Here is a 23,365-nt window from a genome sequence, read left to right as displayed (position 1 = left end):
CCGTTGGTTCCGGGGGATGCACTGTCCCAGCTCCACATTCCGTCGGGAGGGTTTTCTTTCTTCGCTCTCCTTCAACATCCCCTACCCACACAATCACGAGATTCTGCCAACTCTTGCCTGTAACATGTCTAGAATACAGCCTCTCGTTATTCTGTTCCTTCTTAACTTGAGAAGGCGTCCTTATCACCCGGGAGCTTTGTAAAAATGTACAATTCCAGCGCCCCCCCCCCCAAGATTCCGATGCAGGATGTCCACGGCGGGTCCCAAGAAGTCTGCGTTTCTAACAACGCAGCCCGGTGATCTGAGGGCCAGCGGCGCGGAGCGATGGGAGCCAGATTTGAAAGGAAGAAGCATGTTCCAGGCGGTGAGGCTGGGAGGTGAGAGCCCTGGGCAGGAGGAAGCTGATAAGGAGGGACAGAAAGGACAGAGAGGCAGGGGGCAGCCTGACGGGCAGCTTCAATGTGGGGGCTTCCCAGGTCATGGGAGACAGGCATGCTTTGGACACGTGGCCGTGTCGGCTGGAGGCAGAAGATGAGGGTCAGTAGCTGGGGAGCGAGGTCTGGGCTGGACGTGATCATTCACCCTCCAGGATGGAGCTGGCCAGCTGCCACGAGAAGGTTGTCGAGAGGGAACCCCATTTCAACAGCGACTGGGGAAGACGAGCCAGCAGACAGCATAGGAGGAAGGAAGAAAACTATTGTGGAAAACCAGGAGACCCAAGAGGAAGCGGTTAGCTGGGGAACCGTCACCCTTGTATTTGGGGGGGCCCGGAACAGAGCAGGGATATAAAAAAACGCTTTCCCAATGGAACGGAGGTGCTGCTGGGTCATGGAAGGTAAGAACTGTGTGTGGGGGGTGCTGTCCCCTGCAGCATTTAGAGGGTCCTTCTGGGACCCTGGCAAGGACAGCCTCAGTGGAAGGGGGGTGGGCGGGTCGCAGGGGGGTGCGGAGGAACTAAGAGCTGTGGCGTCTAGTTGGCAGGAGTGCAGGAAGCATCACTGAACAAGACGAGGGGGGCAGCAGGGGGGCTGAGTCGGCTTCGAAGACGGGGAGTGGTAAGAAGCAGAGGGGAAGGCTATTTGGTGTTTTCCTGGGGAGGGGACCCCCTTCCATCCCTTCCATCTGGGGTACATGGGCTTTCTTTTTTTTTTTTTTTTAAAGATTTTATTTATTTATTTGAGAGAGAGAGCACGAGCAGGGGGAGTGGCAGAGGCTGAGGGTGAAGCAGGCTCCCCACTGAGCAGAGAGCCCAGGGCTCGATCCCAGGAACCCAGGATCATGACCTGAGCCGAAGGCAGATGCTCCGCCGACGGAGCCCCCCAGGCGCCTCTACGTGGGCTTTTAACACCTGCGCTGACGAGAGAGCTTCCCTCACAGGCCTCCCGTCTCTGTGCTCTTCTGGGTTGTTCAAAATGTGACGGTGGCCAGGATTTCCTTTTTTTGAAGAAACTGTTCCTTAAAAAGCCACGGTTAAAACTACGTTTGGTCTGAGTGTGTGGCCTCTGCTCTCCCGACCCAAGGGAATTGTGACCCAGTGTGGTCCCATCACGACACGTGTTCCTGGGCCGGGTGCCTCGTGTGCAGGACCCACAGGGATGCCCGAGGTGGGGACCTCCCTCCGCGCTCCCGCAGCATCCCTCCTCCCGCCGGCGGCCACGCTGGGATTCCAGCCTCGCCGCGTCTGACTCAGAGGCCTCGGGACGGTGCCGGCCTGCCCCTGCTCCCGCTGCCTACATTCCAGAATGACAGGACCACGTCTCCCCCAACGCTCCTGACCTTTTCACATTCCAGACTGGTCCCTCTAATTGAGGTGTGGCGTCTGCCGTCGCTCGGGGCAAAGCCTTGCTGCTCTGTCCAGGCTTCCCCGCCCGTCTCGTCCCTTCTCTGGCCACCTCACCTCCCGGCGCAAGGATGGGTGGAGTCATAGCCCCGGAGCCGGGGGGGGGGGGGCTCGGAGCAGGGACGTTCCGGGAGGGATTCAGACAGGAAGACTTAGGAGAGATGACTGCGTAAGCCCACCTGTCACTATGTTGCATGTTTCGGTAATAATTCCATGATTTCAGGGTTGGAGCTATTAAACCCAACCTACCCAGTGGGATACATCTCCCTTTCGCCGTGTGTGTCTTGGTGCCCCTTCCATAGTAGTGTCCAGCCAGGGAGGGATTTTCAGAAACCTGTTTCTCACGGGAGATGCTACAGGCGGCTTTCACGGCCAGACGCGAAGCCGCTGATCGGACCACAAGGAAGATTCAGCTTGAAGAGAGGACAGAAGAGAAACAAGTAGGAGGGCGGGGAGCAGAAATCTTCATGTCCACACTGACCTCCTGGGCCACCCTTAGTCTGGTTTGTTCCGGAATCAAAGCAGAGCTGCAGGGTCCACAGCCTGACACAAATCCCGGGAAGGTGTGGCTTTGAGTGTCCACCCCCCTTCTTCGGAGGAGGGGACGGCGTGCCAGTGCGTCTGGTCTGGGGAGGTGTGGACCCTCCCCCGGCGGGCGTCCTTTGGCCCAGGACCACGGCGCAGACTGCCGGCACCCCGGCTGGCCAGGGGGCTTCCCTCCGGCCCGAAGACCAGACACCATTCAGAGCATTTGGTACCCTGGCTGCTGGGGGTGGCGGGGAGGGAACCCTCCATCACCCCCACTCGCCTTGCCAAGGAGGTGAGGCAGAGGAGGGATGAGCCATGGCACACCTGTGCCTACGGGGACAGAATTCCTTAACTTCTGGGATCCCCCGGGATTTTAAAGTGGAAAGCAGAGTAAGTTCATGAATTTGATGGAGATTTCCCGGTCTTTTTGTCAAGCAGTGAAGGCGTTCCTTAGGAGTCTCCCAGACAAGGTGTGGGAAGATGTCCCCAGAAGCGGCACTCAAGACACCCTCTTCCCCGAGTTGTTCTGGGGTCATGGATCCTAGCTGACCATCCAGCCCCCGACACGGTGGCTTTATATCCAAGATTCACGACACCCCACCGTAGGCTTCAGTTGCTCTAGGAATCCTCCTCAAGCATATGTAATATTTCAAGTTTTTTCTTCTCTGTTACTATCACTGGAGTTTCAAGGCACCTGTGGCCCAAGAGGCCAAGTGCCACTTGCCTTGTGTTTCAGAGCCAATGGTCAGTGGGGTTGTTAGGAGATGGGCAACAGAAGGCTTTCAGAAGACTTGGGGTTTAATACAAAGTATGGTGTTTTGATGCTGTGTCTTCCCTCTGTTGGGTGATCCTTGGGGTTGAAGAGGTTGGCCCACAATGCTTTTTCAAGGTGCATTTAAAAAAAATTCCAGTAGAAATAACATACAGAGTTGTTTTACTTTCACATGTACAAAGATGGTGACTCAACAACTCTTTGACTCACTGCTCATCATGTCAGTGTCCCCTTTAATTCCCATCACCTGTTTCACCCACTCTCTATTCACCTCCCCCTGACGACAGCACTTTGTTCTCTAGAGTTAGGTCTGTTTCTTGGTTTACCTGTGTTTTTTTCCTTTCCAAGTTTGTTTCTTAAATTCCACGGATGCGTGAAATCATATAGTATTTGCCTTTCTGTGGCTGACTTATTTCACTAAGCTTTATACTCTCTAGATCTACGCATGTGGTTACAAATGGCAAAATTTCATTCTTTTTTAAGGCCAAGTAATATTCCATTGTGGATACACACAGCCTTTCTTCTTTAGCTGTTCATCATTTGATGGACACTTGGGCTGCTTCCGCAATTTGGCTATTGTAGATAACACTGCCCTAAACATCAGGAGGGCGTGTATCTCTTCCAATTAGTGGTTCCGTGTTCTTTGGGTATTCTAGAGTATTTATACCTGGGTCCTAGGGTAGTTCTACTTGTGACTTCTTGAGGACCTTCCATACTGCTTTCCACAACAGCGGCACCAGTGTGCGTTCCCACCAACACTGCTCGAGGGTTCCTTTTCCTCCACATCCTTGCCAACCCCTGTTGTTTTTCAGGGTGCCCTTGGATAAGCTGATTTTATTTCTGTTCTTTCAGGTACCAGGAAGGAGAAGGGAGGGGAGGGTGCGTAGCAGAAAAATGCGCTGAGAAATCCTGCTCTCTTCACGATGAAGCTTGTCCGAAGAACTGCTTATCCTGGTTTCTCCCCGTTTGGGTTCTCTCATTTACCCCCTAACACCTCCGTGATTTGATCTCCTCTTGCCTGTGTCCCCAAATCGCCCACCTCAGGTCACCACTGACAGTCAACTTCACTGTCCTTAAGATCCTTTTCAGCTCCTGCTTTAACCTAACTTGTTTACGGTTCTTTATATGGAGCTGAATAACGGATCTTTACCCATTTCTGTCAAAGCATGCACAGTCTACACACTACTAGCTATTATTCACAAACTCTCTGGAGAAAACAAAGAATCTTCACGAAATTTAACCGCCAGTTCTGACCCTGATAAATTAACTTGGTACCAATAGTCATACGTTCCTTAAATAATTGTCAAGGACCCGCTGGGTGCCCTTCACTGTATTGGGTCCTGATGACGTAATGGTGGGCCAGCCCGTGGTGTGGTTTTTCTAGATGCTGCAGGAAAGGAGCAAGTGAGGTCTGGGTGCTCTTAGGAAAATCGTTCTGGGGCTGGGATTTCAATTGTTCCAATTGGAACTACATTACCCATCTGGGCTGCTCTAGGCTCCCCGGAGACCTTACCTCTCAGGAACGAAGACAATCGCAAAGTACTTTTCCATTACACACACACACACACACACACACGAGTCAGCAATAGTTCCAAAGTTGGGCTAAATTGACCAACAGGGCTTCAATTTTCTAAAATACCCAAGGGACCCCCAAACAGATATATATATATATATATATATGGCAGAAATATGGCCAAAAGGACTTAAAAGACTCAGAAAATACAGCATAGCTGCACCTCCAACTTGCAAGGTTCCCAAGGTTCTTGCAAGGCAGAAAGAGGAGGCTGACCATGCAGCCCCTGTGGGCCTACGCAAGAGGAGGGGATGACTCACCAGGAAGTAGCAGGATGAGAGAGGGATTCTCCTGTTGCCTTGGAATTACAGTAAGCCACTCAGTCTGGGGTCCGGGGTCTTGCAGTGAGAGCAGCCACCATCAGCAAGGCTTGCCGGGAGGACCAATCCCGCTCCCAGAGAGCTGCCCTCTCTCTCACTCCCAATGGAAAAAGCCACGAGAAGGTTTCTGGCCTTCAAGGGTTGGGTATGCTTGGGCTGTACCTTCCCTTCTCCATGTGCAAGAGGGGAATGAAGTACCCCCCCCCCCCCCGCAAGCTAGGTGATGATGGAGACTCCAAGAGAATGGCCAGACAGGACTGCAAGTTCTGGGCCAAGGGGGCTGGCGGGAGGGGCGGTGGAGGAGATTGGCTCGTGTTCCTGCTGGCTGAGCTGTGGAACCTGCAGGTGGTCAGTGGAGGAAAAAGCACAGGAGTGGAGGTGGGGAAAGTCCCCTGGGAAGGCAAGAGCTTCAGGTGTTTGGCTCAGGTCCTATCAACCCACTTGCCAAGTCCTCACTATCTCCAGCCCCTTCTCCTGCTGGTACGAGGCCACATTGCCCAACTCCTGGGGTGCTCCCACTAGATCACAGCATGAACTGTGCACACAGTGGCCCTGCCCACTGTGCCCACTTAGGAGGCATTTAGCTGCATGGAACAGTAAACCACAGATGGCTTAATCCAAGATGGCGTTTACTGGTCACCAGGGCAGCAGCTCCGCCTTGCCATCAAAGACCCAGGCTCCGTTTTTATACCCTATCATCCGCAGCACACTGGCCTTGTGTCCACTGCTCATCTCCTGGCGTTGCAAAAGGGCTGCCATAGCTCCGGATATTGTATTCTGACACCAGTGGCTCAAGGTGGAAGGAGAGGGGCAGAGACAGAAAGCTATGGACTGAGAAGAGCTATGGTCCAGAGCTCCGATGTCACGCTGACCCAAAGAGAAGAGAACAGGATTGCCAACCACAGAGCTTGCCCTGAGGTGAAGGGCCCACCCGCGTCCTTTTACCAGTAGTCAACAGGCTGAGCACATGGGTTGAAGAGGCCATGACCAGACCCTTGGATCTGCCTTCGAGTGTCTTCTTCACAAGCTAGAACACAGGTTCATTTCATGTATCCCTTCCTTCACGCACGAATTCAGTGACCATTTATGGGGCAATGTCCACACGACAGGCTTTGTGCCAGGTCCTGGAATCATGGGTCACCCTCTTGAACAACACGCTCAGGAGTTCGCTGTCTCTTAGTCCTGTCCTCTTCTCTACGCCTCCTGACCAGCACCGGTCCTAGTCCAGCCTGATCATTTGCCTCCTTGGTACTCACTCCTGCCGGAATGGTGCTGATTGGGCCCTCAAGATCCCAGATGTTCAGCCCTATAACCAGGTTCTTTCTTTCTTTCTTTATTTTTTAAAGATTTTATTTATTTATTTGTCAGAGAGAGAGTGAGTGAGAGCGAGCACAGGCAGACAGAGTGGAAGGCAGAGTCAGAGGGAGAAGCAGGCTCCCTGCGGAGCAAGGAGCCCGATGTGGGACTCGATCCCAGGACGCTGGGCTCATGACCTGAGCCGAAGGCAGTTGCTTAACCAACTGAGCCACCCAGGCGCCCCTATAACCAGGTTCTTGATAGAACCCTTCAGTTCTTACACCTGCCCCCAAGGTGGCTATTCCAAACATCTCCCATGGCCCATCAAGCCCCTACTCTTCTCATCAAGTCTTTCCTACTTCCTCCCTGGGCAAGCAGAGGTCATGAACATGTTCTCCCAGCTTTACTCTCCCGGACGGACATGCTTAGTGCCCAGAACTTCTCTCAAGACTCACCTAGAGCTACTCTTTCTTTCCTTGTCCTCTCCTAAGCCTCGGTTCAAAGGTCTCCTCTTTTTAAAACCTTAGCAGCAGTAAGACCATCACTAGCAAATATGTATTTGGCACCGGGCTGAGCATTTCACAGGAACTGTCCCAATTCTATCCTCGCACAAAGCTGGGGAAGGGTTCAGGTCCACTTGGCAGACGAGAAACGGAAGCACAGGGTAAGTTAACTTGCCCCACGTTCCTCCAGGGTGGGGCCAGGATTCAAGCCCTGATCTGCCCGGGACTCGGAAAGTGCTGCTCCCCAGGACCGGGCGAACTCTCCTGGGCTCACCCCACCCCTGTCACTTGTGCCTTCCCGGCGCACGCGCACACATCCTCTCCCCAGACAATCAACCCACTGATGAGATCTGTCTCTCTTCTGGTCGGCTTCCCGCCCTGGACTGGGAGTGCCCCGAGGGCAGAGATCCTGTCTGATTCACAGTGTCCTCCCCAACACCTGCCACTCCCGTGGTGCGGTCACCAGCGGCAGAGTTGGAGTCATGAGCGAGGGGATGAGGAGGGTGACACCGGCAGAGGGCGGGGTGACTCAGGACCGGTTCCCAGCAAAAAGGGTTGCTTGGCTATGGGGTGCGCGCTGGCAGGCTTAGGGATCACCCCCCCACCTGCCTCATTCATTCACCAAGTGTGCGCAGGCTGTCTGCTACGTGCTGGGCATTATCATAGTTGCCAGAAACAAAAAAAGCAAATAAGAATCCCCACCCTCCCCTGGGAAGCTGACACTCCAGGGGGTACACAGGCTTTCCCAGGCAATGTGCCTAGGTTTCCACCCCCACTCGCCCACCCCTGGGTCCCTGTTTTTCCCTCAGTGCTGGGACACTTACAGTGTCTGTTGTCAAACTGTATCTCCTGAGAGTTTTTTTTTTTTTTTTTTAAGATTTTATTTATTTATTTGACAGAGAGAAATTACAAGTACACTGAGAGGCAGGCAGAGAGAGAGAGAAAAGGAAGCAGGCTCCCTGCTGAGCAGAGAGCCCAATGCGGGACTCGATCCCAGGACCCTGAGATCATGACCGGAGCCTAAGGCAGCGGCTTAACCCACTGAGCCACCCAGGCGCCCTCTCCTGAGAGTTTTATCTTCAATGTTCGTCACTAAGGCCAAGGAGCTGAAGAACCAGAAATAAAAGAGAGTTTGAAACAGACAAAACCCAAAGGCGTGAATGTCACCACCCTCTCTGCTGAGCGTCACCTGCACGGGGCTTCCTGTCAGGTGTGAGACGAGGTTCCATCTCCCACTTCTCTGTGAATATAAGTCCTCCCCCGAGCTCTTCCATGAGCGAGCCAGAGCACCCTCCCCTTCCCCTGCCCCTCTAGAGGGCCCGAACGCCTCAGGGTCCAGAGCTCCCTCATGCTCCCCCTGCCCCACGCTGGGGTTGGGACTTTGCCCTTAGGACCGGGTGAGACAGGAGGCTGCTTGCAGGCCCCCCCGAGACCTGGACCAGAGGCAGCCCCTACAGTCATTCCACGAATGCATCTGTCCGTCTTCAACCAGACCGCGCCTCAGGAGAGATCACGGACAAAGGATACAAGTCCACCCAGGGTATATGACCCCCGAAGCTTGTCACTCTGGGCCAAACCATCCAGGGCACCCAGGGCTATGTCCCCCACACTGGGGGCAAAGGGCGGGGGGAGACGGAGATGCCTGCTGCAGCAGGTCTCTGCCTTTGAGCACTGAGGTCACCCTCCTATCCACGACCTGTGGCCTGCAGGAAGAGCTGGGCAGGGGCAGCTGAGCTCAGACACTGTGGCCTCTCTCAGGAGTCCCCAGCCTCAGTGAGGCTGATCCCATGGCCCACAGCCCTGGGCTCCGCTACGGAGGGCGGGTCTCAGGCTGAGCCACCTCTGCCTGGAGCGTGCAGCCCCGCCCTTGGCTCTGGCCCAGGAGTCCCTGCCGAGGTCCGCCCGCTCCTCAGCCTCCCTGTTGCGGAAGCGACGTTCCCATGCTGGGCATGTCCTGATCACTACTTCCAGGGCAGGGCTGGGAGTGAGCTGCCGCTACTGACATGGGCCCAGCGTCGCCTAGATGTCACCCAGCAGGCCTCGGTGCTCCCCCCAGCAGTCTGGGGCCTGATCTTGCTGCTGCCAGGCCACCCCTTTTGCCTTCCGCCTCCAACCCCTGCAGGGCCTGTTTGCAACCCTGTCCTGGGGCCAGGTGCGTGCAGATGCTCTGAACCTAGGCTCTGGGGGAGGGAGCTGGTTTTGCAGCCATGTGGAGGTATGGGGTCTAGGTTGTCTTAGGCACCAGGGATGGGCCCAGGAACCCTCATAGGAGTGGGTGCAAGCAGGGTTTGGATGGGCAGTGGCCTGCATGCCTGATCCCAGCTCTGGGGTCTGCAGAAGGGTAAGCCTCCAGGACGCTAAAGGAGCAGCCTGAATCCCCTGGGAGGAACCCACAGGCCGTGGCCTCTGTGCATCCTGGGACAGGCCACTGTGCCTCTCCCAGACTAAGCCCCGGGCAGACGCTCCCCAGCCCTGTCAGCATGAGGTCATCCCGCCAGTCGGAATTTCCTGTCCCTTAAACACTGAGTGGAGATGGTCCCCCCCCCCCCCCGCCTATTCGTGGGCTCCCGGACTCACCAAAGAGCTTGGGGATTCGTTGCCAGGCAGCGCTGGGTCCTGGCCTCCAGGCCTCGTCACCGCCAGACACCGGGCAGGTTCCGCCATCCGTGGCAGAAAGCAAGGCCAAGTGGGCAGGCCGGTTGCGTGGCTGGTGTTCTGTGCACCGGCCTGGCCCGCCTTCCTGCGCCGCCAACCCTCTGCCTCCCATCATGCCTTCAGCCTCCCAGTGCCGGGCAGGGCAGGTGGTGTGGAACCCAGATCTCTGGGGAAACAGAGACCCAAGTGACAAGGTGCATTGTTAGGCGATGGGGACACAAACCCCTCCCTGCTGGGATGGGAGGCCAGCAGAGGTTCCTGGGGTGCACTCATGGCCTTTCCAACACGAAACCTCTGAGGGGCTCCCCGGCCGCCTTTCCCTGGGGCTGTGGCTTTTCACTTTTAGCCCCAGGCGGCAGGAGGGGTCTGCTCAGAAGCGGCAGGGTGGTGGAGGGGCCCAGGGCAGGACTTCGTGAGGTTCCCTAAAAGAAGAGCTGAAGGCAGAAGTGGAGAAGGTGTTTGCGTGTGGGGGGGTGGGGGACAAGGGGACCCCAACTATCCAGATGCGACCAGAACAGGAAAGGGGGACCTCTCTTCACTCTGAAACGGCTCGGTAAGTGAAGACACCAGGCACCGTGGGGCTCGCTCAGGCTCCCTGTTTGGAGATCCAGGACGCAGTGTCCTGTCCGAACAGGTCCCTTTGGCCACGGAGCCACAAGTCACGGGCGCCCTCAAGTGGCTTCAGGGCAGCAAGCGGAGGACGGGGCTCAGGGTGGTGAGCATCTGCACTCCCCCTGCCTCCCTTCCTCTCCCCAGAAATAACCTAGCCAGGTTTCGAGGCAGCCAGGAAGACGGAGCAGCTCAAGACAGGTCCAGAGACACCAACACCAAAACAAGTTTTGAAGATGTGTCCGCATTTGCATCCGCCAGCTGGAGACATCCGAGAGGACAGGAACCCAGAAACACAGAACTTACTCTTCATTATTTCTCATTATTCCCCCCAATAAAGTACCACTTACTGCGTGTCTTCTGATTACGACTCGGTATTTGTTTCTTTAGAAAATGTGGACAATCCGGAGAAACCACGGAAAGGCCAACAAAAATCACTCGTTAGCGGATGCTGATGGGTAGCTAGTCTCTGCATTCTCCGTTCCACACGCGGCTTTGTAATTGACTGTATCCACTCACAAGTATACCATGGATCGCTGCACACGTCAATAAATGTTCTTTTACAGCGGTTAGACGTGAAATAAAGCGCTGACGACCAGCCCGAGAAACAAATCCATACACACACGCAAAACGAGTTTCTTAGGACGAATTCCGAGGAAGACACTTGCTGGTCACGTGGGCACCACGTTTGTAACGCTTTGATACATGGTGGCAAGTTGTCTTCTAGAAAGGTCATCTCCATTTACCTGCCCACCTACAAAGGAGGGGAATGCGTGTTGCTCCACAGTCTCACCAGAACTGGATATTATCCGTCTTTTAAAATCTTTGTCAGGGGCACCTGGGTGGCTCAGTGGGGTGGGCGATTGCCTTCGGTTCAGGTCATGATCTCGGGGTCCTGGGATGGAGCCCCACGTCTGGGTCTCTGCTCGGTGGGGAGTCTGCTTTCCCCCCTTCCCCCCGCCTGCCTCTCTGCCTACTTGTGATCTGTCAAATAAATAAGATATTTAACAAAAATAATAAAAAAATAAAATCTTTGTCAACTTGGAAGAAGAAAGGGATCATTATCCGTTTAGATGACCCTTACTTTGATTTTTAGCAAGGGTATTCAAGGCATCTTTACACTGTTTTCAGTTCTCCTTGTGTACATTGCCCGTTTGCAAAATTTGTTTTATTCCTGAATGCTTATGATGTCCCAGACATTGAGCATTTTCTACTATTTTTTTTTAAGATTTTATTTATTTATTTGTTAGAGAAAGGGAGAGAGTGAGAGCACAAGCACAGGCAGGGAGACTGGTAGGCAGAGGCAGAGGGAGAAGCAGCCTCCCTACCCAGCAAGGAGCCCGATGTGGGACTCGAACCCAGGACTCTGGGATCATGACCTGAGCCACAGGCAGCCGCTTAACCCACTGAGCTACCCAGGCGCCCCAAGCATTTTCTACTATTTGATGTGCTCGGCTTTTCCTCTCTGACTTCTAGGAACTCTTTATATAATATTATTAGGCCCGTGCTTGTTCTGTTATGAAGCCTTCATTCCTGCTTGTCTTTTAACTTTGAGCTTGAGTGTGTGTTTGGCTTTATACAAATTTTAAATATTCATGTGGTCCAAACTGTGGTGGCCCAATTGGTGTTACAGCAAGAAAAGTTTTGTCCCTATCAAGAATATAAAACAAGAATTTTTTAAAAAAGATTTTATTTATTTTCCAGAGAGAGAAAGAGAGAGCACGAGCAGGGGGAGCAGCAGGCAGAGGGAGAGGGAGAAGCAGACTCCCTGTTGACCGGGGAGCCCGATGTGGGACTTGATCCCAGCACCCTGGGATCATGACCTGAGCTGAAGGCAGATGCTTAACCCACTGAGCCACCCAGGCATCCCCCCAAACAATTTTCTATACCTTCTTATTTATAATTTTCTCACCTACATTTCAATCTTTAATTCTTCTCGTATGTATACTGATGTCTGAGTTAAACTGAGGATCTAATTCACTTTTTTTTCCCCAAAAGTTTGGCCAATTTTCCCAACATTCTTAACTTCCCCAACCTTATTGGTAGAGCACTCTTTTTTCCAGAAATTTAACACGTGATTGTTTTGATTAATACTTTGATTTTTCATATGCTTGTTAGCCTTTTGCATTTCCTCTTCCATAAATGCCTACACACACATCCTCTGGTTTTTCTCAGCAGCTTCCTCACTCGTGGGTTGGAAAGCACACTGCATATACTGAAGACACACTCCTTTGTTTTGCTGATATTGCAAATGATATTGCAAACCCTTTCTCCTGTGTGAACGTGGAGAATTAATTTTCATAAAACATTTTGGCTTCTACGGCTTTTACATTATTTGTCTTGTTGATGGCTTCTGACTCGGTCGCTGGGCTGGGAACAGCCTTCTACTCACCGAGGTCCCATCAATTGTCCCTTGAAGTTTATTTGGTTTTCTTCCTTCTTACCTCACTGCCTTCTACTTCCCACTCCACTTATTTACAATTTATTTGGACATGTGACATTAGACAAAAATCTAACTTTACCTTTTCCCCCAAAGTGTGACCCAAGCCCCCCCCCCCCCCCCACTGTTTGTCGAGTAAGCGTTTACGTTCTGGTTTGAACCGTCCACCTTTATCTCACACACAGTAGGTTCCAGGTCCTGTCCCGTGCTGATACCCTGCCTCTGCGCTGCTTTCAACTCTGAGATTTCCGCCCTACAAAACCTCAGTCCTGCTTGGATCCGCATTCCTGTCTCCCTGCTCTGCAGCCGGGAGCCGCGTGGGGAATCGCTCACTTCTGCGGGTCGGGGCCGTTCTGCAGTCTTGGCTCCAGCCTTGCCTTGCAGTCAGGACAATCCCCCCAACCCCTTCCCAGCCCTAGAGCGGCCCCTTCAAACCCCACATCCTTCCTCCTCCACCCTCGCCAGCAGGTGACCTTCCCCTACAGCTAAAGAATCAATGTCACTTCGGTTGGGTCTTTCTCAACTTCTATCCACCGAGCTTCCCTCCCCGGGGGGCAGTGATCACCAGCGTCTGCCGAGCCCTTACTCTGACCCAGGCTACGCGTGCATTGGTCCTCACAACAAGGTAGTCAAGTGGGTCCTCTTACTGTCCCCAGATAACAGGAAAAGAAACCGGAAGCCAGGTTATGTAATGGGCTGAAGGTCACGCTACAAACAATGGCTGGAAAGTAGGATTCGACTCCTGGTAGGGCCTTGAGAGTTCAAGTTCCTGTTCCTGCGCTTCAGCAGACGGGGAGTGGGGGTTCCCTCGGTCTCAGTCCTTGTTCTCTGGTGTGGCAGGAAAATCATCGGCGTTTTCATTTAGTCAAGGCTCCCGCATTCGAGCCCCTTCTATGTGCTGCCCACGGTGCAGACAGAGTCTCTGTCCTCCTGAAGCTGATGGTCTATTGGGACCAACAGACATGGACCAAAGAATCATACCAACAAGCACAAGACCACACGCCAGTAGATGTCCCAGAGGAAAGGACTGAAGAGCTACGGGCATGGACAGGAAAGACATGAGCAGTGGGGGTGAGCATGTAAGGGCAGAGCCTTTCTGAGAAAGTGACCAGTGAGCCAAAGACTGGAGACCGCTGAGCCAAACGTGAGCCAAGGAGTAACGTGAGCCAAACGCAGGGACAGGCAGGATCCGGGCACTGGAGGCAAGTGTCCCCGTGTTTTCGGCACACTTAGTGACATGCTGGGAGAGGTCTTCAGGCAGGCACACACACAGGACCTCTCCAGGACGGCCGCCCAGGCTCAGCCCACAGCCGCCCTGAGCCGCGGTCACCAGTGATGACTTGACCGGCAAAGTACACAAAGAAGAGCCCAGCTGCCCATCGGGGAGCACCACTGGTGACTACAGCTCCTAGGTCCTGTGACTTGTTGCTCTCCTAGAAGATGCCCAATGGCCTCGTTCGTCCATAGCCTCTCCTGACTTTCAAAATGTTAACAACCCTTTGCAGAACAGTCGTTATGATTCTCTAGTGGGGAGGAGCTTGCAAAGCAAACTTGGCTTACACCCGTGTCTGGGCAAGGCCACCCGTTCCCTTCTTCTCGTGTTTTCCAGAGCCGACATTAACATCAAGAGGGACACCCCTTGTCTCTCATCCGAGTCCTTCCTCTCTTCACGTGAGCACGGGGTGGTGTCAGAGGGGCTCTAAGTTATCAGATTAAAAAGAAGCTGACAGGGGTGCCTGGGTGGCTCAGTGGGTTAAGCCTCTACCTTTGGCTCAGGTCATGATCTCTGGGGCCTGGGATCGAGTCCCGCATGGGGCTCTCTGCTCAGCAGGGAGCCTGCTTCTCCTCATCTCTCTCTCTGTCTGTCTCTCTGCCTATTTGTGATCTCTCTCTCTGTCAAATAAATAAATAAAATCTTTAAAAAAAAAAAAAAAGAAGAAGCTGACACACGCCGGTTCACAGACGGAGGAACTGATCTGTCAAAAGTCTGTTGCTTCCCCTCCTCTCGGCGGGGGCCAGGGTGCTGTCCTGGGTGAGTGTACATCAATGGCTGACCTGACCCTTCCCCGCCTCGGCTGCCCCCAACATCTGTCCAGGGCTAACATCGGGGGCACGTTTATAGCCAGTGTTGGCAAGCCTTCTCCGAGGAGTCTAAAGACACATTTTCCAATCAGCTTGTTAATACTAAAGCTGATGGGTTGTATCTCTGTCCATCGGTCTCACGTCTCTTACATTTATCAATTGGTTCTATATTGGGAGAGGAAAAAAAAGAAGAAGTATTTTCTCAACAGCCCTCCCCTCCCCAACCCACCTGTCGGCCACATATTGAGAATATTTTCTCTGTTTAAGGCTTTGTGGTCCTAAACCAGCTTCTCTAACGAAAGGCAGGTGGAAGCCTCTTAGAACCCAAGATCGATGCCCGCTCGCTTCCTCCGCGGCCCCGCCGGGGAGGTACGGGGGTAGGTCTGAAGGGGAGACGTGGAGACCACGCTTCTGAGCGCCAGCACCATGTCTGAAGTATTTTCCACGGGCCTATGCGGGGACAAGCAACAGCACCCATCACCGCCTGCGGGAAGTCTTCCCCTGATTCACGGCGGTGGCTCACCCTCGGGCCTCGGCAGCCCAATGTGAACACAGACACGTGGGTGCTGTCACCTGTGGCAAAGAGTCCAAACGCTTTTGGGCTCGGGATGCAGTCTCCGTGCCCCGCGGTGCGTCCTCCCCGCCTGGTTGGTTACCCGAAGGCGTCCCAGAGTCACTCCGGGGACTGAAGGGGAGGAGACCAAGACCCTGGCCCTTGCCGCTCGTCCTGGCTCACATCTGTTACAGGCCATGTGGTCCTGTCACGGCGAGAGGGGCTGGTACTGGAGGCCACCACTCTTCTGGGCCCAGCAGCTGCCCGGGGAAGAGAACGGGATGTGACCTCCCGAGCAGAGCTCTAGGGGAAGGGAATCAGCGTGGGATGCCAGGCTCAGGAGGTGCGGCCGGGGGTATGAGGCAAGTTCTCCTTCACCAGAGTCACGGGGCAGAGATCGGATTGTTGGCCTGAGGGTAGGGAGAGTACTGAAGCCTTGGGCCCCTTTGTCTGTCTGCATTTTAGTGAGTTACTGCCCATGGAAGGGGGGTTGGGGGGCTGAAGGTGACTGACAAGGAAAACCCATCCATGCGGAAATGGGTTCTGGGTGATCTTTAAAGGCTTTGTGTTGGCACAGCTGTGGCAAGGCCAGACACAGGGTAGCCATAAAGGCTGGCATTTTGGAGACCTTAGAAGGATGTTAGGCATCGTGCTAAGCCATTACATTGCAGACAGTGGCCCCTGGGGAGCAGGGGAGGGTGATAAGCGGAGAGGCTAAGGTTGGGCTGAAAATGCACATTAAGGAGGAGAGAGCCTGGCCTCTGCCTAGGGTGCCAGGGGCAGCCTGTCACTAACTCGCCAGAAACGTCCTAACGCCCAGCATCCTGGGCTCCGTGAGAGAAGAGCTACCTCTGGGGACTGTCAGGAGGGCATGTGTGGTTGGAGGTCACGGGGTGGGGGGAGCAGGCAGCGGCATCCAGGGAAGCCTGCCAGTCCCGCGTGCCACCTCTGTCCCGGGGTCCAGAGCATCTCCTCCACCCCGTGCCCCTCCCCGCCAAAACTGAGGGCTCACAGCCGAGGTCTCATAGTGGTGCCCACCCCTGTCCTCAGCTTGGGGCCCCTCTCCCGCCGGAGAGGGCCAGCACCCCTCTTGCCAGTACCTTTGAGAAGTACAGTTTACGAAGCCGTCTCGACAGCTTCCCTCCCATGACCGCGGAGGCCTTCTGATAACCCCAGGACTCCCACAGGCCATACACTCTTCTTTGTAAGAGAAACAGCAACCCCTCTCTCCTGTTCATGCTCCGGAGGAAACATGACCCCGTGTTTCTGGAAACCTAACAGGACCCGCTTCGGTCCATACCCTGGTTCTGGCGTCCGTGCATCCTCTTGGCCAGAGAAGATAACGGAACCACGACTAAGGGGAAATAGCTCTGTGGACGATCGTGTCTTTGCTCATCTTTATTTATTTCAAAAAGTTATCTTAGACCCCAGAGCTTACATTTTTCCCGTCTGTTGCAGGGCCCCGACGTGGACCCTGGTGTACAAAGCACACACGGGGGGAGCTGCTTATAGAAGTGGGGAGTCATCTTAAGAGATTTAGGGAAGAGCGGACCCTGGGCCTTCTGAGGTCTTAATCGTCGTCATCTATGGCCAGGACGCTGATGTGTCTGAGAAGTTCCTGCCAACCAAAACCAAATTCATAAGCAAATAGGGCGTTGTCACGACAGCGTCAGATCCTAGGCAAATAAAGCATATTGTTAAGTATTGAATATCACAGGCCTTAGCCAAGATGCTCCCTCTTTCCCTCTGATGCCCAGACCCTACTCAGTCCCTTCTGCGGTATTTGAGGAGGAAGTACTCCTAAGCCCCTCGAGCCTAGGTATGTCTTTTCGCTTCTTGAATTTAGAGTTAAATATGTAATTTGTTTGCTCAGCGGTAGTCCTTGATGAGGATGTTTATCTTGTCTGTGAAATGTTTGGAAGTCTGAAACATCCTCAGAAATCAACTCGGCCTGGTTGTCTTCCAGGAAAGGGATCCCCTTTGCATAAGTTCTGTTCAAGGTTGAAACACAGAAGCCCCAACTGAAAGTAGCTCAAAGAATGAAGGGATGCATTGGCTTTTATAAACTGAAGGCCAGAAGTAGTTGGGTGGGCCTCAGGCCTGGTATGATCCAGCACTTTGGTGAGGAAATTAAGAACGGGTTTTTTTTTGCTGTCTTTATGCTCCGACTTTATTCTCTCTGGAAGCTTCATCCTAAACCTGGTCTCCCTCATGATGGCAAAATGGTTGCGGCGGCTCCTGGCTTCACACACGCACACCATGCCCTCTGGAAGATCAGAGGGTTTCCTTTCCTCAAGTGCTCTCAAAAGCTGAGTAAGCATTTTTGTCTTTCAGAAGCGTCTCACCTTATAGCCCAGAGCACTACATTGGGTCACAAGCGCCCTGGGGAATGCCGAGGGCTGACTGGTTCAGGCAATCACAGTGACAAAGGATTTGTGATTGTCCTGGTTGACGTAGATCAAAGACAGGTCACTCTTGGAGCATTCATGTCTCGTGCTGCTACACAGCAGGGGGTGGGGAAGGGGTGGGTGTAGAGCACATTAGCACGCGGTCTCCCACACTCTCTCTAGCATCCCTGGCACCCCCGGCGAGCTGTCACCCAGCATTCCATCCCATGGATGGAAAAGACCTCACTGCTGAGGGCGCTCATGCAGCAGTGGGTCGGCTCTCACGGGCCGCTCAGGACCCCCGTCCCAGCTCCACTGAGTCCACATAGCCCAAAGCCAGCTCACCCTTTAAGAGATGGTCCTTCTCTCTTCTGAGCAGAGGAGGAGGTGAGATCCTGATCGTTCAGACTCAGTAGAAAAACGAGTTAACTGTCTTTCTTCCTTCCATGCTCTCATCGGGGCTCTGCCTCGAGAAGGCAACTCTTGGGGCTGGGTCTTTCACCAGCACCCGTGCCAAAGAGAGGCATACCGAGTCCCCAAAAGAGGGTGGAGAGGATCTTTAAGATGTTTGCTTTGGGGTGATCTTTGTGGGTTCCTCATTCCAGTTGTCCTGCTTGTGGCCTGCCTTGCTCGTGGCTGTGTACGGGGCGGAGACCCTCCCCCAGAGCCAGGTCAGGGTGCACTGGACTGTGTATGTTCAGAGACTGTGACTGCTCCTGAGGGTCAGGTCTCTCCTGGCCTGGAGGGTGCCACCTAAGCAGGAGGTCTCCATTATAGTCTAATGATGATAATTTCAGCAAAATAAATAAATAAATAAATAAATAAATAAATAAAACCAAACCAGCTCCTTCTAGCTCCCACTGTCAATCCACTGGCCTGAAAGTCTGCCTTACCCCATATGCTAACACCGAAGACTACAATGAGGCCACATGAAATTAATGATGTGGGTAAACTTCTATTCCAATCTTGACTCCTCATTTCTTTTTCATGTCTTATTGCATTAAAAGAACTTTTAAAAATTAATAACCACGGTAACCACTAGACCGCAAACTCCCTGAGTGCGGACACCACTTTCTCGTGACTTCGCATCCCAGCACCAAGCGCCTGGCATATACCTGAGAGACTGAACACACATGTGGACACGGACGAGACCAAATACACGAGCAGCCTTCGCCTCACAGCCGGCAGCAGCCTGCCCAGAAAACCACCCGTGTTACTACACTCGTCAGTCCAGGAAGCCGGCCTCTAAGCCAGCCGTGCAGCAGGCATCTTGCTGTCTCCAGCAGCAGCCCAGGCAACAAGGCGATGGCTTCTGGAACAGTCGGCCCCGACTGGCCGGGACTTCATTAATAATGAAGAGCCTCCCTAGTTTTTGTCTTGGTTTCCAACTTAGGATCAATCAGAGAAAGCCAAGTGTGACTCCTAACCAACCACACTGGATGCCCTGCTTCTGGCCGGGCCACCTACAGACTCCTCCGCCCCACCCCCAACCAAAGCCACCGATCTGGGCGCATCTGAAGCCTCCCCTTTTCCACCATCAAGCTGGCTCCCAGCTCTGTCTGCTTGGAGTCTCTGCCCACATGCAGGGGACGGTGGCTGACTCCCTTCCTATATCAAGATCTGAATAAATAGACTTTGCTTTTGCCATTTGGTGGGACTTAAGTTTTTTTTTCCCTCCATATAGTAGATGCTCAATAATTATTTTTATTTTAATTTTATTAACATATAATGTATTATTTGCTTCAGGGGTATAGGTCTGTGAAACATCAGTCTGACACAATTCCCAGCGCTCACCATAGCACAGACCCTTCCCGATATCCATCACCCCGCCACCCTATGAAGCAAGAAGAGAAACATACTTTGAGGAAATCTAAATAGATAGACTATCCCCCAGCTTTCCTGACCTACAACTGAGGTGACGTGTAAGTTCAAGGTATGCAGTCCGGTCCTTGGATACAGGCAAATATAGATGATTTTTATTTGCTAATCACACATCAAGAGAGCTGGAAAAAAAATCCACATTCAAAAAAGGAACCAAGGAAGGAAACAGGCAATCTGTTTTGTGTCTTTGTGTCGAGGGACTAGCAGCTTTTTGCCACTTGATGTAATTTTCTCTCTTAAAAATGATCAGGCTGTGAAAAGAAAAGAATGTGGCATCTGACTTGCTGGAATCACGATGTTACAAGGTGGGTTCTGGTTCAGTAGGTCTGGGGGGGGCCTGAGATCCTGCATTCTGGGTATCGCAGGAAACCGGTGTTCCTGGGCTCGACCCCACGCTTCCCATAGTAAGAGCCTTGTGGTCTGGGAAGTAGCTCCACAGGACGAGACCCATTTCTGTTCCCATCCCTAAAACCCCGGGTGGACAGCCCACACTGAAGACACAAAAACTGGTCCAGCGTGGAAGCCAATTACTCTAGGAGTTTAAAAAAAAAATACAGAAAATAATGTACATTTTGATTCCAATAAAAATGAAACAATATTCTTGGGCAGCCTTGCTATTCAGAAACGAACACTTTTCATCATGCTTTGATTAAAGGAAAGGTGCTTTCCTAATCTAGACCCATCCACAGCACAGCTGGGCACATCTCAGTTCGGGAAATTATTGCCACATGTTGTGGAATCGCCCCTGCCATGCCGGTTGTACAGTGCGGCTGGAAGCCTGTGCGAGGGAGAAGAGGATACTCGGGAAATCACCGTGCTTCTCTGAGCGCTGCAGACCCTGGGACTTGTGTGTGATGGTTACCAAAACCACCGCTAACGCACACCTTTCCAAATCATGACTCATTTCCCTGAGCAGACGCGGCCCGACGTCTGCTTAGCCCGCCCCGTCCCGATCGCTCCTCTGGTCATCTGACTCGCAGACGGGTGCCTGATCTCCTTTGATATATGGTACATGACACCCCAACAAACCCTTCTCTTTAATCAAAGGAATCAGGCCTATGCCACCATCAGAAGTCGGTGGGGGGCGGGGTGCCGAATGCGGAGCAGATGTGTTCCTGCAGGTCAGAGGGAGCGAGTGGATTTGGAACATACACTTGCCGTAATTTAAATGAACCCCAGGATCTGATTTTAAAATAAAAACCCACATTTTTCGCAGGAGAGAGACAACACCGCTCGCAGCTTTTAACAGCAGCAATGACGCAAAAGTCCTGTGCTAACTTTTCATGAATCCGCTTGGAAGGAGAGCATCCCCTTGAAAACTCTGAGGCCAGACGGTCTCAGCTTTTAAAACATCTAGAGGAAGAACACGTTCACATTCAGCCACCAATAGGATGCAGCGTATCTAAGGACTGAGGACATATACGCCATGTGCCGAAACGTATTCATTTTCTAAAAATCTCATTGACAGGTGTATGTCCACAAAAGGATAAAAATAAGCTAGTATTTCCCAGCAATTCTCCAGGACTGTTTTCTTTCAGAAGTGCTCCACAAAGCCTGCGCCCATGGGCTGGGATGAGAGGCGGGGGGGGGGGGGGAGGTAGGGGGATGGGCACGGATTCTCTAGGAAAGGGGCCCCGGAAGCTGAGGTATCGGAGACTCTGCCTGACCCAGCCCCTTCTTCCCTCGGCTCCAGCTTGAGGCTGCCGCATGTGGCTGAGGAAGGGCCATGCCGGCCTTGGTGTCACTTCTGGGAAGGGAGAGACGGATGGAGCCGCCTTCCTAGAATTTCTCTCCCTCCCCCGCAAACAGGCTCCTTGTTATCATCATTTTCACTTCGGGGAGGCAGAGTGAGGAAAGAGAAAGACTCTATCCTTTGCTTAATGGACCGGAATCTTAGCTCGCCACTTACTGTCCAGTGACCTTGAGAAAGTTGGCCAGTCGCTCTGAGCTTTCCTTTTTTTAAAAATAATAGATTTTATTTATTTATTTGAGAGACAGAGAGCACGAGTTGGGGGATGGGCAGATGGAGAAGCCGGCTCTCCATGGATCAGGGAGCCTGACGTGAACCTCCCAAGGACCCTGAAATCACGACCTGAAGGCTGACACCTAACCGACTGAGCCACCCTGGCGCCCCTCTAAGCTTCATCCATCATATTATTTATGCATATATTCAATGTGTATTGAGCTTTGACTGCATGTCAAGGGTTTACTGCCCGGTGCTAGGTCTGGGGAGTGTGACAATGACCAAGATGCCTCCATCTGGCTCCCAAGGAGCCTATAATCTAGTGGGGGACATGGAAATCTGCAAGGACATAGCAATGCAAGGTGCTGGTGACAGCAGGGTCAGTAGGGGGTGCTACAGAGGACACAAGAGGAAGCCCCAGCCAGTCTCATCTCCCCTAAAGAGGCAGCTTCCGGTGGCTATGAGGTGTCGGTGTTAGTCGGATAAAGGATGGGGTGCGGCTCTGGAGAGAACGTGGGGAGCCCAGGGGACGGCACGTTGTCTGTTACGGCTACAGCGTGGCGTTGGGGAGGGAGTCTGGAAGGCGGGAAAAAGAAGAGGTGAGAAATGCAGCTTGTAAAACAATCAGGAACTAAAGCTCGACCCTTGTATGCCTCACGATAAGGACATCAGAGGGGCACCTGGGTGGCCTAGTCGGTTAGGCAACTGACACTTGATTTCTGCTCAGGTCATGATCTCCAGGTTGTGGGATCAAGCCCCGCTTTGGGCTCTGCATTTAGCATGGAGCCTGCTTAAGATTCTCTCTCTCCCTCTGCTCCATCTCCTCCCCCCGACCCCGTTTGCTCTCTCTTTCTAGGGAAAAAAAAAAAAGACAAGGATGTTGGTCTTGAGGATCTCGTAGGACATGACAGGTCTTGAGTCCTTCCTTTCTCCATCAGCTCCATCCATGTCCCTAGAAAGTCCCGTAGCTCTGCTCCTAAAACATACTCCAGACCCCCTCCTCCACGCCTGCGGGCCCGGTTCTGGTTGATGCGAGTGCCAAAAACTGGTGCCTTTGGCCCAGGGGGTGGCGCAAGGTGGGGAGACGCCACTGGTCTGAACTGAAGCAGTGGACGGATGGGTGCGGGGGGGCGGGGAGTGGGTCCCTCCTGGATACGACCTTCTAATCCTGTCTCCAACCCTGCGGTCTAGTGTTCGGTCAATACTCAGGAAATCCTGTCACCAAAAGGAGAGAATGGGTGACAGGGAACCATCGGCACATTCTCCACCAGAGAGGCGACCTTGAACCCACAGAACAAAAGAGCCACACGCAGCTGCGCTGTGCTCCTCAGAGACCCTTTCCCAGAGAGAGGGAGCCCCCAAGCCGCATGTCAAGGGCCGGAGGAGGGCTGCCATGCTCGCAGAGAAGACCCCGGGCTTCACATCACTGCTGGATTTCTTTCGGGTTTGAACTAACTCCTGCTGGGTTTCTGCAGCGAGGGCGGGGAGGAAAAGACGCCGCTGGAGGAAAAGAACCGAGGAGATGCAGGAGAATCTCCGATGGAACCTGTTGCACGCTGGATGGCAGTCGCACGCCGTTAATGCCCCCGGGAAGCTGGCACGAGGGAAGGACGGGCCTCACCATGGGCCACGAGGGAGGGGGCGTCCCCACCCAGGCCTGTCCCCTGGGCCTGCAGAGTGACAGTCTTCTGGCCATAAGACAGTGTTCATTAGGTTGGTGAACATTGTTACCTCCCAGCTGAAGACACGAAATGGGGCCTTAGGATTCCGAGGACAGATGATCATAATAATAACTCAGGACCCTCCAAATACAAGCCACCTCGAGCAAGTGAACCCTCGAAACACAGAACTGAGGTATGTTGCCCGACACACGTACTGCCTTAGGGCCTGTGTCTCATTGCATTTCCTGTTCTCGGCAATCTGTTTGCAGGCAGGATAGAGGAGAGGGCCCTGGAGTCAAACA

At 53.2% G+C, this 23,365-nt stretch overlaps 2 long non-coding RNA genes across 2 annotated transcripts in view; one reads left to right on the top strand and one right to left on the bottom strand.

The window, feature by feature from the left end:
- LOC131835527 (uncharacterized) overlaps positions 1 to 23,365 on the bottom strand; it is a 76,871-nt gene that overhangs the window by 14,055 nt on the left and 39,451 nt on the right. Inside the window, exon 3 of the long non-coding RNA XR_009355221.1 lies at positions 9,410 to 9,653. This is a non-coding gene — a long non-coding RNA (uncharacterized LOC131835527). The remainder of the gene's footprint in view (positions 1 to 9,409; positions 9,654 to 23,365) is intronic.
- Positions 2 to 10,477, top strand: LOC131835528 (uncharacterized). The gene is made up of 3 exons (XR_009355222.1): positions 2 to 835; positions 5,739 to 8,984; positions 10,244 to 10,477. It is a non-coding gene; the product is annotated as an uncharacterized LOC131835528 (long non-coding RNA).

Source organism: Mustela lutreola, chromosome 7, assembly GCF_030435805.1.
Source record: "Mustela lutreola isolate mMusLut2 chromosome 7, mMusLut2.pri, whole genome shotgun sequence".
Lineage (NCBI taxonomy): Eukaryota > Metazoa > Chordata > Mammalia > Carnivora > Mustelidae > Mustela > Mustela lutreola.
Note: the sequence above shows the minus strand (reverse complement) of the source record. Positions and strands in the feature narration are given on the sequence as shown.